At 42.1% G+C, this 16737-nt stretch overlaps 1 protein-coding gene across 3 annotated transcripts in view; it reads left to right on the plus strand.

Annotated features, from left to right (window-relative positions):
• Positions 1-7700: 7700 nt before the first annotated feature.
• Positions 7701-16737, plus strand: part of SVIL (supervillin) — a 141332-nt gene continuing 132295 nt past the window's right edge. For all 3 annotated transcript variants that reach the window (XM_071805274.1, XM_065831883.2, XM_071805276.1), the window contains exon 1: positions 7701-7854. The gene's annotated coding sequence lies outside the window, so the exon portion shown is untranslated. The remainder of the gene's footprint in view (positions 7855-16737) is intronic.

Consider the following 16737-nt stretch of genomic DNA (forward strand, 5'->3'; position numbering starts at 1 on the left):
TTTTTCTAAAGTGTTTTGGTTTATGCTTACATTTATTTAAGGGTTTTGCGGTTCTTCTAAAAACTAAGCCAAATACAAAATTGAGCTGCCACTTCCAAATCCAAAGTAAAAACATTCCACTTAAAAATATCAAAATTAAACATTTAATTATTCTGACTATTTCTCTCCTATTTTCCAGCTGAAACAATGAAGAAAATTCGATTGATGTTTCCAAATACTCTTGTGCCCTTGAATGCAACTTATTTAATGACTTGAATATGTAAAATAAAAACCTTGTTGCTCCAAAGTCGTACAAAGCAATCCTTTCTCTACAACCAAGAAGTTCTACAGCGACAGGACTCCCAGAGGGTAGACTGCTCTCATACTATCCCATATAAGCAATCGCATGTTGCACACACTGAAGCAATTAAAGCTCTATCTGTAGATGTTTGCAAGTAAACACCTTACTTCCATACAAGGCTTTCATAAAGGCTAATGTATGTTAAGACTGTGTGAGTGAACTCCTGAATGTACTCATATTTTTATTTATATCATTATTTAAAAATTGAATACTTCCTCACAGTGTTGGAAACACAAGAACATCCATATAAAACAACACCTCTGTGGAAACAGAAGTTGGAAGGGCATATGGACAAAACAATAAACTGGTAAGCTCAATTACATAAGTGTAAGGACTTAAAACAAGGATTGGAACCTGCAGGTTTTCCATTTGGGAAGAGCCCTGCATGTGAATGGACTGACACTGATTTTGCTCCATCTCTTTTTCACATGTGTCATTCCAGAAGGCAACAACAGACTACAAACTCATGGCACAGTTACACAGCCCAACGAGGTCTGAAAGGCTGAGAATTCCTTTTATGCCTCTTGCATATACCTGTATTTCAAAGCTGTTAATGTTATAGATGATTGATAGGTAAATGACTATATCACTGTCTGCACAGCAGATATGTACCTTTCTGAAATCACAGGGATGCAATTGAGTGCCATCCAGTATTGCCAGGCTAAGGCAGCACTTCTGGAATATCAACATTGAGTTCCTTTTGACACTGCAGACTGTGAATATTTGATGCCAATAACTCTCAAAATTCTTACGAACAGCAAACTGGGATGGCTAATGTTGACGTTTCTTGTCATTATGGAATTCTTAGTTTAGTTCCTCTTGCATGGTAACTGTTTAACATTTTAGTATCTGCTGTGAGACTGTTAGATGGTAGTGAAAGCCAAAGTTGAGGAATGGAGTTCAAAATCCCACGTGTTATTCTAGAAGCAGCATTTATTTTAACAACTATGAGCTTCATGTGAGGACTGTTACACTAAATAACACGAAGAAAACTCTGCGGCAGACAGTCCCACTGCCTTTGCTGAAATCCATACATCAGTGCCAGCTACTTTTTGAAGGATATTTACTGAGCCTTTCAACATTTTCTTGATGTTCTTCAGATGCTGTCAGTAGCTGAAAGCTCCTTTCAGTATGACCCAGTGCTCCAACATTCCACTGAGTTCAGTGGTTTGGATGCAATCTCAGCTGACCAACTACAACAGAGTCCCGCTGAATTTTATGCACTGATCCCAAAATAAGTTTTTTTTTCCAGGCAACAGTGTCTCATCATTGAGAGACATGCAAACAAGCAAATAAAAAGTCAGTTGATTTGCACCAAGAAATACCCAGTAGAAATCTATGAGCATGTGCAGAACTGAAAATGACTGTAAGCCCATCATGTCAAAGTATCAGATGTACAGTGCATAAATTATGTAGTTGATGTGACTTTGCACCGTAAGTGGGTTTACTATGGGTTGTGCAGTTCATCTGGGCAACATATGCTCAGAAGGTCTAACACTGTGGAAGTACTGCATGCTTTGTGGAACTGATCTGCAGTGCACATTGAATGTGTCTAGGATTTCCAGATACCCAGCAGCCCAGGCAGTGTTGCTATTCTGGTAAGACTGTTCCAGACAATTGTCAGCATTCTCAAATTCTGCCCCTACAAAATTACCAGGAATGAAAAAACGACATGTCTGGTGAAAGCCAGATAAGAAAAAAAAAAAATCCATTCCTATATATTACATTTTTATTATTGATGTTGCACCAATGCTTCAGACTGCTAAGTCGCCTGCTCAAGACCTATGAGACACATATTTACAGATTAAAGCATCGAAACATATAGAAATAACACAATAATCTAAAGTATTGACTAACTGTCAAATAAGTTCTATAAAAAGCCAAATTAAAACCCCCCAAAGTTCAAAAACTTAGAACGCTAGTTCTACGTATAGTTCCTAAGCAGAAATACCTGTTACCATTGTCAGATCAGTGAGAATGGGCTGAAAAACTCTGGCTAAACCACTTCCATGTGTGTGATTCCCATACACTTATCCTGAAGAAGTGTATGTTCATGGGATATCTGAGAACTGAATTTGTTCTGCATATAGTTTTGATGATTCCTTTTTCAATATCCTTCCTCCTTCAGAACTGGAGTTACTCCAGTTGTGAGTGGGAAGTTGCTGAGAAGGCAGGTGAGCACGGTAAAGCAGGTCACTTGAAGACAATGTGTTCTGGGCCAATAACCCCATTCGTTCAGCCAGGATTCTTTTTCCTTCACACGCTGTCTAGTGTTACTGCGCTCGATATTGATTGCCAGGGCACTCAACATTTGGTTGCTGTTGTTCGATGAAAGCAGCTAATTGGAATGCTTCCTCTGAGGAAATCCACTTACATATATGGACTCCTTTCTACCTGTGCATATGTAGGTGACATGTTCTGAAACTTACATGGGTAAAACTCACAATATGCTGTTCAGGTGTAGCCTAAATGTAACTAATTGTTATCACTTTGCTACACATTCACTCATAACTTGCAATTCAATTCCATCACCTGAAATAAAATACTTGAGACAACTGTAAACTAAATGTCAGCCCTCTTTCTTGTCAGAGAAGACACCTTTTCCATTCAGAAGAGCTAATCAGCTTATCTTACTTCAAAAATATTTTTTTCTGGAAAACTCCCAGAGAGTTGGGTTTTTAAAGTAGTCTTACAGAAAACCAATAGAAAATAATATGGAGTGATTCAAATGGAAATAATTTAACAGTGGAATATAAATCCTGATAAAAGATTGCAGATGTTTTAAATACAAAGATTTGTAACCCTGATATTCATCTATGTTCTATCATTGATATGAATAAGCAGAATCAGAGACTGCAGTAAAATACAAAAATTACATTTCTGTACTGTGCATGAAATTGAAAACAAATCATATGCTACAGCATAGTTTCTTCAAACATCTTTTTTCCAAAGCCAACGGCTTCATGGTAATATAATTTAGGTGATGATCGAGCTTGGATAAATGCCATGTGGGCCACAAACTCTCTACTCCACCAAGAGAAACTGCTGCCCCAACTTATCCCAGCTTCCTTTGCACCCCCCATTTTCATTTTTTCCAGTGCAGTAATTGCAATAGCACTGACATGAGTCAGGACTTACTCCAGAATTCTCCATAGGTCCTTTTAGAAAATACATAGGGGTATATACTGAGAGGATCTCCTGACAAGCAGATCCTTCAGCAATTATGTTGCTGTCCCCTCTCCCCACCTACCCTTTCTCTTCCCTTTATTTTTTGTTGCTTATGAGATGGATGGTTATTATCAGTTTATTATTACTGTTTTTCCACAGTCTTTCTCAAATGTCAAGTGAATCCGATCTGGAGTTCAGGCCCATAATTACACTGGACTGACTCCAGGAACTCGTAAATAAAGCGGTGGTGGCTGCAATGGCTGCCAGAGCTCTGTCATTCTCTTCTTCTGAGAGTGGACAGGGGCTTTGGCTCTTTTCTAAAATTCTACACTTGTCCCAGAGTTTTTCACACCTTCTTTTAAACTCCAGTTTGGCATGGTCTTACACAGGAAGAGAAAGCTACTACCCTGCCACATTGTTGAATATGTTCATTTAGAAAAGCATCTGAAATGTAGATCATTACTTTTTTTCTGCTTTCCCCATATGTGGAAACCTTGCAGGAACAGACGTATTTCTGTCTCTCTCTCTGGCCTCTTTGTTGACATCAATAGTTTACACTAGGCTCTACAGTGAGGCACATCATTGTCACAGTATACTGACTGTGCTGAACTACAGAGGTCAGTTCCAAAGCTTGGCAAGGACAACCCTTAAGTGTAGAGATGTCTGGATTCAAGATCATGGACTTAAAATGAGCGGGCACAACATTCATTCACAGACCTGGCTTACTGAAGTCTGAGAAGTTTACTAGCAAATTTAAATGTTACTTTCAGCCCTGCTTTTAATCATATCAATGCATGCACAGCACAGTGTCTGGTTACAGAATAGAATCTCCACTGAGTGCAGCCTTGAACTTAAAACAACACTACAGATGTTTATCTGCTGATACACTAAACACTTTTTCCTGAAAAAGTTTAAATAAACTACTCAAGCACATCATGAGAGCTGATTCAGGACATGTAACCATTCAGAAACTGGTTCCTTTCCTTCAGCCTCCTCTGCAGTTTGCACTAGTCCCCACTTCAGCCATCAAATGGTGCAAACAGCAGCACAGATCACAACTTGCACAACCTTACAGTGGGTTTGTACCAGAAGCTAAAATCATTTCTGAAATCAGAGCTAATCCTGAGTGCAGACAAGGCCTCAGATTGCCAACTGGTTCCAAATGTTTTTAAGATGTGAATACTTGTATGCTGCCAATGAGACTGAGATGACCAATTATTTTCATGTGGGTCACTTAAAGGCAAGAAACAGTAACACCACTTCATTGATGCTAGCCTGGCTCATATTCATACCAGTCACATAAAGGTGAAAATTTCTGGACTGCTTTATAATAGGTTGAGTCATTGTGTCTTCTGTCTTTCCAAAACAAAGCAAGATACTTCACAGAGTGGAAAACACAGACTTCTTTGCAAAAGAATGTAACTTCTTTCCTATATCCAATCCCCAGGGAGACCCATTGTCTAAATAAGTATTTGCTTGTGCCCCAAAGTACAGATGTTTTTGAAACCCATCATAAATCAAACATGCTTGTGTCTAACACATTAAAAAGCTGAGAAAATAGTATTTTTAACTGACATGAATTAAAATGTTTTGTCTGACCCAAATTATATTTCTTTAATAATTTAAATTCTTTCCTCGTTCTTCTGGGAACAAAAGATACAACATCATTGTTCTTCCCTCTCTTCCCTTGGAATTCAAATCAATCTTTTACTCTTTTTTAAAATGTAAATTTGAAATAATCATGTATCTGGATCATGGATTAAGTTTGCAGCAGAAAAATCTCTGGCAGAAGATTGCAGGGACTGTGCCTAAAGCTAAATCCAAACAAATGGGTTACAGGTTTTCAGTTGTAAAAGTTCCATCAAGAAACCACGCTGGTATTTGAAAACAAATAAAGACAGCATCATGTCAATCACAACAAAAGCAAATTTAACATTTCAATTACTTTTTTCTCCTGTGCATTTAGACAATTCTCTCAGGTCCGTGTTAGAGGGAATTTTTTGAAGAAGCAGAATTCCATCTTCAAACCTTGACAATTCTAGGGAGAAGGTGCTGCCTCTTTTATTCCTCAAGGAAACGGAAAGCCTTGGATAGTTTCAAATACGGATGTTGAACAACAGGACAGATTGTGTTGAAAGGCAGATGAATAAACCACATTTTCAAGGTCACTTTTTAAATAAAAAATGTTTAACCTTCCTAAGGTTTATATTTGACCTCTTTTCCATCCTAGCTTTCCTCCTTCTCTCCCTCAGTCAGACTGGAAAGACACGTCAATGCTTTTATTTTCATGTGTCTGCACAAAGCAATTCATAACCACTAGGCAAAATGCATGAGCCCACACCACATCATTATCCTGCAATTAAGAAACTTCTGCCTGCCACAAAGCTATAAAACCCAGCAACTTTTCAAGCTAAGCCCTCAGTATCAGCTCTGAACCCATCTGGAGCACAAAGCCACTGTAGTGCTGCGGACAAAGATATTTTGTAGCGCGACTTGTTAAATACTAGTTGGGTGTTGACTTTAAAGTTTTTAGGTTTACCTCATCTCAGCATGTTTCCACACCTTCAGATTTTCTTCTGCTTCTCTGTACAGTCTTCACACAGATACAGAGAAGAGAAGAGAAGGTGGCTCTGCTGTTGCATATGCAACTGAATGTAACAGAAGCGCCTATTCTGTTCAGTTGTGTTCTCTACTTAAATTCTCAGATTCAACATACTCATTCTATTGATTCCCCCTTTGGTAATCCTCTATATGGTATGTGCTGTGGTCATTTTTCAGGTTGCTTTGTAAGATCTGATGAACAGAAGCAGTGCTTAAATTCTCCATATAATTTCATTAGAAAAACATTTGTCTAAAGTAAAAGATTAAAGTGAGAGAAGATACTAGAAAAGATGTTCTACCTTCTGGGGTGTTTAATATGAGAAAATTTGAATGCTCTGTCTGCCTTTTATTGTGTGGTCAAATACCTTTGCTGCACTACTGAGGTGAGGTCTACAACATGATAATCTTATTTCCTCCATCTTCCTAATGATGCCTCAACTTCAAACACACACCTCTGAGAAAAAAAAAAGTTTCTCCCTTTAAACAAGAAGTGGTGATAACTTTGTTTCACCAAACTTCTGCTCCATGTGGTCACAGTAGTAGGAAGAAAGCAGGACATTCATTGAATTGTTCCTTTAGACAACCTGCTCCCTTAGGGCTTTCCAGGATCTGCTCCAGCCCAGCAGGAGCAAACTTGGCAATTTTGTTGAGACAGCCTGGAAAAGTTGTGCAAGTTAATAAAGAGAATGAAGTCCTATGTTTCTGAATACAAACTACAAAGAAATACTGCCCAGAAATGTTGTTAATGCGGGAGCCATCCATACACTTATATTAATGCATGAGTTAGCCAAGTTCCTTCACTGCTCTGGAAGTCTCTTGCTGGGCCTGGGTCCCTTTTAATAATTAATTATTCTTTGGGCCAGCCATGATGAAAGGGCCCCAAAAAACTCCCAGCACACTTCAACACGTTGGCTGGTGAGGTGGAAGGCCCAGGTCTCGGGTACCCTCACACCTGTGTGACAGGGATCCCGGGCCGGCAGCACGATGCCGCCTCACACCCTCCTGCTGGCAGGGCTGGGGGTCTGAACCGATCTGCCCCTGGCCTGGCCTCCACGCTTTGGATGGGCGGCGACGCTGCGCCTCGGTACCCGCCGTGCGCCGGCATTCACCGGCGGCATCCCCGCATCCCGCTACCCGGAGAGCGGCAGCCCGAGGCGGCGACTGCGACCGGACCCGACACTCTCCTCAGGCCCCGCCGAGCCCGGCCCCGCACCTCAGTCTCCACTTAACGGCTTCACTCCGGCGCCGGTGGCCGTTACGTTTGCTAGGGGCTATCGGCAGGTTGCTCCGCCGGGGCGAAACGTGCCCCTCACGTCGCTGCGGGTGACCGGCCCTGGCCCGGCCCCGCGCCCCGGCGCCCCGCCACCCCGCCTCGCCCCTCACAGCGCCGGGCGCGGCCCCTTTAAGGAGCGGCGCAGCGCCTCCAGGAGGCGCGCTGAGCAGGGGCGATCCGGGCGGGGGGCGCGGGGGCGGGGCCGGGGCCGGCGCGAGGGGTGCCTCCCACCTTGCCCTGTCCCGCGTGGGGCCGTGTAGCGCCGCGCGGCCGTTGCTCCCGCGCGCCTGGCCGGGGTCGGACACGTCCGCTCCCGCAGGGCCTGAGGCGAGGGGCGCTGCCCCGCCCGCCCGGGAGCCGGCACTGCCGCGGGGGGCCGCGCCGCTGCCCCCGCCCCACTCCGCCCCTCCGGGCGGACAGACGGACGGAGGCCGCCGGAGGCTGTGGCTGCCCCCGAGCCGCCGGCCGCGAGGTGAGTGGTAGCCGCGGCCGCGCTCGCCGCCCTTTCCCCGCGGGAGGGAGACCCGCGCGGGGCCGGGGCGGGCGCTGCCCCCGGGGCACGGCCGCAGCCTTTGAGGCGGCGCCGCGGGCTTTTCGCTCGCTCGGGGGGCTGGTTTCCGTCGCGAAGGTGCTGCACGAAACTTCTCCGCTTCCTCCCTCCTCTCTTCCCCCTCGGGCCGAGCTGTCACTCCGGCTCTGGGCTTTCTCCACAGCGCAGCAACATGTGGGGGACGAGGGGCTCGGTCCCGCCGCGGTTCCCGCACGGGCTGCGGGGGCACCTGCTGCTGGGCACAGCGCGGCGGCGAGCGGCAGCAGGCGCCGGCCAGCGCCGCGGCCCTTGTTCGTGCTGGGGGCGGCGGGGCCGTGCGCGTTGCGAAGAGTGTGCGGGCCGGACGGCGGGCGCTGTGCGGGGCGGCTGGCGGGGCTGGCGGAGCAGTGAGCGGGCGGTGCGGCAGAGGGTGCTCTGCCATTGCCGCGCTCGGCGCAAGGGCTACTTGCAGCGGGGCTGAGAAATTTTTGAAGGGATTTTGTTTCTTTTTTCGGCTGGGAAAAAAAAAAAAAAAGCATCGGCAGCAACGTGCACGTGTGGTGTAAAGAAAGAGGGACTTTATGATGCTGGTTGGTTACAGCACAGTGGGCTGGCAAAATCAACAGGGTACTTATTTAGTGATGCACGGAACCTTTTTGGCCCAGAGCCCAATCGCCGTGCTGGAGAGGTTGAGTACTTACCTTCACTGGCTTAAATGGGTCAGCAATGAGGTTGCAGCTTGTCCCGACTTGTTCAAAATCCACAAAACAATGATATGTTTAGAAAGGGGGCAAACAATGAAGTATTGTAATTAACAGGAAAAAAATGAGTAGGGTATGCTGATAGTTATTAGTGCAGTGCTTGTAGGGTTTTACATAGAGCATGGACACTCAATGCTGTAGAGCTGACTAATTAATAATGATACCTTTGGATCCATTTTATTAATAATGCTTCTTGAAGTCTGCACGTGATCATGGATTATGACTCTCTTAAGGCAGACTTAAATGGTCTTGCAAAGACTTGAGTGTACTCAAGTTTGTTACTTGCCAGGGGGCAGCAGCATGAGGACTGGGAAGCAAATAAAATAGGAGGTGAAAATTCTTCATTTAGTTTTGAAATTGTTCTGAGTCTTTGACAGTTTGTAGTGTCATCATAGGCTGATCTTAGCTCAGATAGCATTTCAGGTGCTGAAAGTTCGTACTCTTATCCTGGAAGATACGAAGCTCTTCTGGGTGTGTGAACAGTCACTTTGATAGCTTATGGAAAATGTTCTGAACTAGTCTGGTTATTTTTATTGTGGCAAGTGTGTTTCTTTAAGAGTAAACTAAACTATATCATACTGAAAAATGTTCTCAGCCTGTAATTAGCTTAATCTCTTGTGTTAAGAATGAAAACAAAAGCCACTTGAAAATGGAAACTTCTCTTGACTGATTCACACGGCTAATGAGGTTTATGACAACAGAACTGTGTGCAATGTTACTATGTTGGGGCGTCACTATCTCTGACCTGAAAGTGCAATTCAAGGTGAGGATGTGCTGTCCTTGGCTTTGTGGGCTGCCTGGTGTGACTAACGGTGGTAGTGGTCCAACCTGTGTTTTCAGAGAAACGGTCCTGCTTTCTTGATGGTGTGCATCAAACATCCGCAAAACAGAGGTGCTTGTTGTGGGGACAAGAGGAAGGAATAGTGGTAATGTGCTCAGCTCTTGAAACACAGGTCTGACAGCTGTTCCTGCCATGAGAAATTCTTACCTGGTGGATTATCAGAGGCTTGATAGGTCATCCTGTTTTCCTGTGTCTCTTGAGGCCTCAATAAAAGGGTGTTGGCCTGGTTCTTAAATGCATCTGGCCGTAGGTAACAGCATTGGAGAGATGTATTGGAGTAACGTCCTCTTTTTCAGTTCTGCTTTGCTTACCTGTTAGAAGACTTCGTTGGATGTTATTGTGTTAAGTGAGATGCATTTTAATTTTTTCTTTGCTATCCTGATAGGAGATACACTTCCGCTTTCACTTTAAAGGAGTTGAGTGTTAGCTGTAAGACTTAAAGAGCTGTATCCTAGCACGGATGTGCATACCTGTAAGTTTATCTTGCCATGATATCATCATTAACCTCTCTGATACAGGCAGGACCAAAGTGCCTGTCCTGTGTGGAAACTTCTGAAATTGCCACAAGAAAATCACTGACTTCTTAGCAATAAAGTTCTGAACAAAATTCCTGTCTTCAGGTGAGTGTTATTTCCTGCTAGGTGCAGCCTGACTGTATTCCCCTGGGGGAATAATTTCATGCTCTTTGTTTCCCTGGAAAATTTATAGTTCCCAACTGCACTGCTCAGTTCTGTGTGGATGCAAATCATGCTAACTTATATGCTGAACTGTTGCAGCCTTGCTCCTTGTAAACACAAGCACACTTCTAAAATATTTAATTTGTAATGTCCTCTGTGGAGAGCTATCCCACAGCTCCTGGCATAATTCCCAGAAGCAGCAGATTCTGGGGTACTGGGAGTTTAAAAAGCCATTGATGCCCGGCGGGATAACTGTCTGAACTAGTTGATTGTGTAGTTTATCCTGGCACTGGGACAGTTCGAACTGAACAGGTATTTAATCTTGCTTGAAGCAAGTCTGCTTTGAACAATATTTGGTATGTGCATAAATGATTTGGAGCCTGTTGGGACATGGCTGTCAAGAGATCTACATGGTAGGGAAATCTTTGTTATGGCAAGTAAACTTTGGTGTAGGTGTATGTCTTAACGATTTAAAACAAAACTTATCTGTGTGCAGTTATAGTAAAATTTGGAATAAATTATTAAAAGATTTGTTTTCTTAGTTTCTCTGTGGCAAGTAAGCAGTAATTGTTTTATGAAAGAGCAGAGTTTATAGCCACATGTAAAATGCTTGTTAAAAAGAACTTATCAGAAAGATGGAAACTCACTGGGCCATTCATGCATACAAATACCTTGATAAATCTTTTAATTTGAAATAAACTATAATATATTATGTGAGTGGAACCAAAGAATGATTTCCAAGTACACTTATTTTTTCTGTACCTAGTAAGTACAGCATTTGAATTTAAAGACAAATATCTTCACCTTTAAAGCAGTAGTTAGTTTAGTGGAGACTAACTGAGGAGAAACTGGAGTTCTGTGTTTTTCTTAATTAGGTTTTGGGTTCATTTTTTTGTTGAATTTATTTTTGTGATCTTGATTGAAAGAGTAATTCATTATGGTATGTATGGAGAGTAATTTGGGAGAGGTTCGGTGCAGCTTACGGATGGTCCAGATCCTTCACATCTCACTTGCCCATGTAGGTTGACTGTCAATGCATTACCTGTAATGGCTGAAAATCATCTGTTTTAACTCTGCTAAGCTTTGCTGATGTCATAACTCATTCCAACACCCTGCACTTGTTTCAAGCCTCCATTGTTACTTTTTTTGTTTTGAGAACAAGACTTTAGAGACACAAGAGCAGTGCTCGAAGATGGGTAAATCTGGGTAGCAGAACTGGTTCAAAACATTGAAGAAAAAGCTGCTGGTGAAGGTGGGGCTCTAGAGCTCGGGACCTATTGGGGATATGAGCGATTGCACCCTCTGTCACAACAGCAATTGCAGCTGCCCCTGGCATCAGTGCAGCTGGAAGAGCAACTCTATGCTCTCTTACCTTTATAGATGCTAGGATTTGGGGGTGGGATGCCTGTTACTGCTTTGCCTGCAGGAAGGGCACTTAGTCTAGTAGTATTTTGGTACCAGAAGCACCTTTTTTGGAACTGTGATTCAAAGCTCTACTTGTTTTCCTCATTTATTTGGTATGTATCTTTCATTTAAATGGGTAATTTCTTAGAAATGTGGCTTAACTCACAAATGGATTTCATTAAAAAGTCTTTATCAGAACTCTGAAATCAAAGTGTACAGATGTGTAATTTGGTTGCTTAGGTGTGCTGAGAGATGTGCTAACCATTGACAGAGTCCTGTTAATTGCAAGACAAAATCTTATCAATCATATGTCAAAATCCTCCTTTCTGTGATGGCTATTAGTGGCATTTTATTTTATAAAAGCAAAGGCGATTAAAAATTGTGCCTGCATCTGTTATTGTTGCTATGGTGGTTGTCTTTGTCCAGTTTTAACTATCATATTCTGAATAGCTCTTAACTGGGATTGTAACATCAATGGTTACGTGCAGAGGAAATATAAGCGGAAGTCTTTCAGTGCTGTCCCCTTCTTCCAGTCAAAAAATATTTCTTCTGAGTAATGGTCTTCAAGATGCAGTGGGTCAAAACATTCCATTACTAACTCTGTTTGGTGCCTAGCATAATTAGGAGTGGTGCGGTTATGATATAAAGTAGTAGCCAGTTTGTTAGCACTATTTAATCATGGTTTGTCTTGAACAAGACAGATGGTACCACTGATACTGTGCTTCTGAGACTTGAAAACTGGGAAGATCACTCAAATTAAGGTGATGCAATTTTTGTGCAAGGTCCTGTACAAAATTGTGTTGTCTTCAGATGGCAATTGTGAAACAAGCTAGTGCTCCTTGCAACACCCTACCAGTCATTGCGTAAGCAGCAGCAAATAAGGATGATCCTTCTGTCTAGGTGTAAGCAGTGGGATGTATTGTCTTCAGGTGCCAACTTAATTTGCACCCATGTGCAACACTAGTGTAAAAAAAAAAAAAAGCTGTTAAGTAGCCTATGTTTATTCAGACCCTCCTTTCTTTCACTAGTGTGGATAGCTAGCTCCTGCAAAGTCAGTGTCCCTGTTAAGAATTTACATATGTCTCTCTTCCTAACTCCAGCTGGAAAATACTGTCACAAGATAAGTTCTTTTTTTATGTTAGATGGCAACCTGTTGGTCTGAATAACTCATTGCTGGAAACGGTGGTGGCAACCGTTTGGAAAGCTTTATGACCCTAATCCAGGCCTGTTTTAAAGGGTAACTTCTAATACAGAATCTTGTACAGTTTAGTCCAGTTGGAGGGCCAGCTGTCTATTTTGGAAATCAGACTGTGGCCTTTTAAGATGAAAGCCATATTTTTGCGAATATGAACTGTCTTGTATCTGCTCGAGGTGCCTTGTCTGAGGGAAGGAGCAGCTGTAGGGCGTTCGCCAGACCTGCACTTGGCTGTTGCTGCCATTGTGTTGTGTGTAAACACGTATCATTATTTTGGATCACATAGCAGCCTGTTCAAAAGGGTCTCACATTCCCCAGCTGTTCCGCAACTTTTCCATCTCTGAGCTTGCCAGCTGCTTAATGCAGGCAACTGTAGCTGCATTTGTTTCTCTGGTGTTAAGTATTAGTGAGGATAAAATTGACTTGTTAAATGCTGGGTGTTGCAAGACCCTCTCCTGCTTCTAATGGACTTCAAAGAAATGTAGACTGTTCTTACTGTCTCAGTGTTGTCAGAAGTTTTCTTGGCTACTAGTTGGACAGATTGCATCAAAATCTTATTTTCTTAGGTTCAGCACAAATAGGAAATACAATCATGTTTACATATATATGTACATCCACAGCCTGTGGTAGTAACATCCAAAATAAGTGGGGTATGAAAGGGTGCTCCTTAAGGCCATGTCAACAGGTGATTTGTTTCCCCACTTATCTGAACAATGCTCAGTTTAACAAGACATCTTGTCAGCCAAGCTTTCATTTACCAGTTCTTGAAACAAGTGTTTTTTTCAGTGGCCACACTGCTCCCATGGGATGGTGGGGAAAGAACAGGGGCTCTGAAGTGCCTTGTATCTTCAGTGTGTGCTCAGACCAGGTGAGGGACCATAGGCTGAGCCCTACCTTCTGGATTTTTTCATCCAACCTGGTGCCACTGCTATGAAAAGGATAGGAAATGCCTGGAAAATGTTTTTTTTTGTGGCTGAACTTGTCTTTTTCTGCAGCAGTGAATCTGTAACTATCTCCCTGGAGATACTGAAGTATGGTGAACTTCAATTAGAGTTTTGAACAGAGTAAATTCAAGCACCTTTGGAAAAGGGAGATATTTCTGTTGAAGACTGAAGTCTGTTTTAAACACTTAATCTGTCCTACAATGTCAGGTTGAAACTTCGAGTGAGAAGGAACATGTATTTGGTTGTTTCAAGAGATGGTTAGAGATAGTGATAAAGCTAAGTTTCCAGAGGTTTGAGCTGGTTTCATTCCATGCTCCTGTACAAGGGGATAAAGCAGATTTTTGCTTGAAAACATATTTAATGCAGTTCACAGTTGAAGAATGTAAATTTGAATTTTACTGGCTGTGTGAATCATTTCATGGTAAAGGAGACTGGAAGGGAATGACTTGTGCATTCTTGCTGTTGATAGCAGAAAAGGTTACTTCTGCTCCAGGCTCCAAGTTACCCATTGTAACTGATCTGAAAATCCTGTTATTCAGAGAGGAAATTTTCGGGTGACTGTAGATATATTTGCCCCCCCACCGCCCCCCCTTTTTTTTTTTTTTTTTTGGTAAGGCCTACTCTGTCCTAGCTGGTTGTAGTTTTTGTATGCCTGTTAAACATCAATGCTACCTAAATTATGCTAATAAGATGACTCTGGCTTAGTAATATGCATTGCCCTGTAAAAACAGAACATAAACATAAGAAGTTTCTTGATTTAAGGTAGTGTATTTTAGGATCTGTTTTTCATAGCTCTAAATAGCTGAGAATTTGAACTTTTCCATTCTAGTGTTAGTGTCTTAAAAGAAGTTGAAACACTGACTGTCTTTGGCTAGACGCTTGCTCTTGTCTTCTGGAAAATTAATTCTTTAGGACTCAGTGTTGGAGTATTAAATCAGTATTTGTCTGAAATCATAGCAGAAATACAGGTTTATAGTTTGCAATCATCGTATTAGATAAATAGTAATGTTAGCTGAGCAGAGTCATGGTATTAGCTGAAATGTGTAGTTATTACAGAAAACGTGGAAATGAATGTTTGTTCTGGATTTAATAACTACATATATGAACATTTCTTCAGAAAACATGTAACAAGGGTTCTCATCCAGAACAGCAGACTGTCCATGCTTCAAAAACAAAGGAAGACAACTGAGTGTGATACTGAGGGCAGGGAAAGACAGGTGAGAAGTGGAGAAAAAACATCTGTCATAGGGAAGGTTAGGGAATGTATCTTTTTTTTTTTTTTTTTTTTGAGTGCTGCTGATTAATTCATAAAGCCCTTTGGGCTGAGTCTAGGGAATGGACATAGAAGAGATTGGGAGGAGTGGAATTTGAGAAATACGAAGTATGCAAGTTAGGAGGTATTGGTTTGTCATTGGTTGAGCAGAGGAGGAAGACAGTAACTGATTAATAAGAGGTATTCAATTATTAAAGGCTTTAGAAGAAACAGATGCTTCTACTGGAAGGTGGTGGGAATCATAAAATAGTTTGGGTTGCAGTGGACCTTTAAAGGTCCTTAAAAATAAAGTGATAAGACTTTAAATGGCAGTAAATTGTTAAAGATGTTTAAAAGAAATTGGGGAAAAAGAAGGGGTTACCCCCTCACTCACATCCAAAACCTGTTCTTAATTAAGAAGTTCTGGAAAGACATAGAAATAGAGCATTGAAGGAAGCTTTTTGTTAGAGGTTTGTTGTTTGTTGTGTTTTTTTTTTTTTCTTTCTTTTAAATGAAAGTTTCTGTCAATGTTGTAACTTTGCTTAAATTTGCTACATCCCCTACAGGGGAAAATATTTATTTTAAAGTTTCCTCTAAACTTAAACTGGCTTCCCAGGCAATTTAAAAACATGTCTGTCTATGTAACGCCTTCCAACTCCAGGAAAGCTGACAACTTTAAGTCTTGGAGGAGGAGGAGACTTTGTGGATTGCACAGGAGAGCAGCATTTCCAGCAGCAGGAAAATTGCTGTTCCAGAAATACAACTTGAATTAATCCCTTCAACCTTTGTTTCCTTTTGCTGTTGTTAATGATTTCATTTGCACAGCTAGTGGTAAGTGCTGCTTTGCCTGCCTCACTTCCATGACTCTTCTACTGCTCTCTGAAGCTAAAAATTACAGTGTGTGTTAAGTTAGAAGTAGAGCTGCTTCCCCAAGCCACAGATTGATATATGATGAGAGTTGTCATCTCTCGCTTTGGCAATTTAAATTGTTTCTTTCCATGTTGGTCACTGCAGCTCTTACCGTGGGTTGCTCTGCATGCTGGTGAGCTTGGGTGCCTGTTATCTCACAGGTTGTGCAGATCATGACACTGCTCTGTATACAGCTGATCAGCCATGTGTAGGGCACCACAGAGCCTACTTATACACAGTCATCTCTGTCACTGGAAAGATGCAAGGGTTTGCTTACTTAAGCAAAAGTTGCAAAAATGAACAAAATTACAAAAAGAAAACAAAGTATATTTATCAAGGTAATAGCTATCAGTAAGGATCTGGCTTAGTTAGGCTGCTGTTGTTAGGGTTGCCTGTTATAGTTAACTTGTGTTCTGGATGCTTTGCCTTGTTTGTGTGCTGTGCATGTGGCTGCACTCTCATCTGTAATCAGCATTTAGGTGTTATCTGCTAAAAGGTAGATGTTTCTTCTTCTGCCTTACTCCACAAAGAACTGCTTAGCTTATGTATTCCTCATTGGATCACACTGTTGGTTTTCAGCTTGAATTACTTAAGTTACAGTATTCTGTCATTTGTAGTTTAAAGTATATTCTGTGACAAATATTACTTCAAAGGAGTTTGTACAAAACTTGACCCTTGCAAAGCTTAGAGAATAAAGACTCCCCAGAACTCTGTAAATACCATGACCGTGGGATTGCACCTACCCTCTCCTGGATGCTCTTCCCAGTGCCCTGCCCTCTTCCTTCCTGTAATATTGTAGAGTACCAATAGTTGACAGAGAAAGGATTTGTTTTTTCTAAAGTA

This window comes from Patagioenas fasciata, chromosome 2 (genome assembly GCF_037038585.1).
Source record: "Patagioenas fasciata isolate bPatFas1 chromosome 2, bPatFas1.hap1, whole genome shotgun sequence".
NCBI classification, from domain to species: domain Eukaryota; kingdom Metazoa; phylum Chordata; class Aves; order Columbiformes; family Columbidae; genus Patagioenas; species Patagioenas fasciata.